At 33.5% G+C, this 2,549-nt stretch overlaps 1 non-coding gene across 1 annotated transcript; it reads right to left on the reverse strand.

Moving 5' to 3' along the window:
- Positions 1–962: 962 nt before the first annotated feature.
- TRNAN-GUU lies at positions 963–1,036 on the reverse strand. Its single transcript has one exon. It is a non-coding gene; the product is annotated as a tRNA-Asn (tRNA).
- Between the last annotated feature and the right edge of the window lie 1,513 nt (positions 1,037–2,549).

The raw sequence follows: 2,549 nt of genomic DNA on the forward strand, positions 1-2,549 counted from the left end.
TGAGTGATACTGAGTTGATTGGCAGAGTCATGGCTCCATAAAGATATTCACATCCTAATCTCCATAACTGATGAATCTCTTAGGTTACATTGCAGAGATGAAATTAACATTACAGATGGATAAATTACTTAATCAGATGACCTTAAAATAAAGAGATTACTCTGGAATAAGTTGGTGGGACCAATTTAACTACAAGAGTTCTTAAATGGGGACAAAGAATGCAGAGGAGTCAGAACCAGAAAGAAGACATCGTGAGAAAGACTTTGCTGACCACTGCTATCTTTGAAATGCGCTAGGGCCAGGGGCCAAGGTACGCAGGCAGCCTGTAAAAGCTGGAAATGGTGAGAAAACTAATTTTTCTCTAGAATCTCCAGAAAAGAATACAGCCCTGCTGACACTAATTTTACTCTGGTGAGACACGTTCTGGACTTCTGATTTACAGAAGTTTAAGATAATAAATCTGTGTTATTTTAAACCACAGAGTTTGTGGTAACTTGGTGCACTACCAGTAAGAAATTCATTTACTGATTTATTTCACTTTGAAAACGAACAAATAGATGTAGAAATGGATGTCTTTTCTCTAGTATCTCTTCCTCTTGTTTGATGACCTTGGAATTCATGTGTTGATGATTTGGTACCTGAAGGCATTCTTCTCAACATCCTCTTGGACTTGGTATGAATGGGAAATACACATCTATTTTGTTAGGCTACTAAGATTAATAAATTGCCTCAATTGATGAAATCTCCAGTAAGGTCATAGCTTTGCTAATATCAATTAGGAAAATCATATTGTAAAATGAATAAGTTCAAAATAGAAAATATCCCAGTCAAATATCTTTAATAAGTAAAACAATAACATCTTATATATGAAATAGTTATCAAGTTATTAAGTTTATGAGCCCAAAACATTTTAAGTAAACATAAAAGTCTTTTATTATTACAGGAGGGCAAAAGTGCCCGGGCGTCCCTGGGTGGGCTCGAGCAACCAACCTTTCCGTTAACAGCCGAACGCGCTAACCGATTGCGCCACAGAGACAGCGATAAAAGTCTTTTATGTAGAAGTCACATGAGAGAGTAAAGATCTCAGTAAAGTTAAAACCAATAAGGAATATAAGTGATTGATTATAAAGGTATGATACATACTCCTAAAGTACTAATAATTTAATATTAGATATTTATAGAGACTGTGTTGCTTATATATTAACTTTAACAATTGATTTGTTAGCTTTACCCAGATTACTAAAGTTTAAGGTTAAGATTATTTTAATGATACATTTCCTAGAACCAAACATTATTAGTATTACACATTAATCTTCAAATTATAAGCTGGTCTTCAGACAGTATTAAATAATCGAATCTGTACTATTGTAAATAATGCAGAATCTTCTCTTATATTCAAAATTATTTTAAACTTAACAGGCACTGTAAGTTGTTCTGGGAAAGATTTTTTTTCTAATAATTTTGATATTTAACGATGAATAGTTTATATCCCATTCCTTATTGTTCATCAATGTGTAAAATAAACATTCACATTTTCACTGTGCTGTCATTTCCAAGTAGAAGAGAACAATTTCAGGCAACATATGACCAAGTCAATGGAAAAGCTTTAATTTACTGTTTGATATAGAATGATACTAAACCAATATTAAAACTACAGATATCACTACATCACTGAAAGCTCTCTCAAATAAGTAAAACCAAAATTTGCAATAGTTTTTTTTTTTCTCTTATAACTCCCAGGCCATAAATAGTCATTTCACAGAGCCAGCTAACAGAAATATTAACAAATCTAGTAAACTGGGGAGTATCTTCTTTTTCCCAGTTTTAACAGGCAGCAGAATATATTTAAGAGATATGTGTGGACATCTTTGATGCTTGGGTAGGAGAGAGTGAAATGAAGTAAAACAGAGGGAGAAAAAATAGGGTTGCAAAGACATCACACAGCCAAGCATCATGCTCTGGGGTCACTATTACAGGACTACCAAATTCACATCTGTATGGAAATGTGTCATTTGTAAACAGCAGACATAGGGAAGTGATGTCTGCAAAGCAATATTGCCAGAGGGCCCTTCAGTTTTAACAGGTACATAGAAAGCTTAAAGCTACCTGCTAGAAAACACCTAAAACTAGCTAGATTAGACAAAAGAGTTTATGGGGTTAAACTAGAAGGTCTGATATTATAAAGAAAAATGTTCAAATGCATTGTGAAGATTTTATAAATGTAACAAACAGACAAAATATGCCATAGTTCTTTCATCTCTAATCGTTTAATTGTAGAGTAAATTATGTTGTTCTGTTTTCAGCATTTAATTTTTAAATTAGCTTTTGGCTGCAATGTCCTTGATTACAGAACTTAATTAGCTGAGCCTGTTGAAAGGAATTATGCTATATACAGGGTACACGATCACATGACAAAGCTTAATACAAGCAATCAGAGTCATAGGCAAGCCTGACTGACTGGTTCTAAAAGGTGAAAGAACAGTTGCAAAACAGTCTGGATTTAAAAACAGAAGATTCAAGGGAGAAAGAGCAACAGTAAAATTATATAA

The sequence above is a fragment of the Piliocolobus tephrosceles genome, chromosome 11, assembly GCF_002776525.5.
Source record: "Piliocolobus tephrosceles isolate RC106 chromosome 11, ASM277652v3, whole genome shotgun sequence".
Lineage (NCBI taxonomy): Eukaryota > Metazoa > Chordata > Mammalia > Primates > Cercopithecidae > Piliocolobus > Piliocolobus tephrosceles.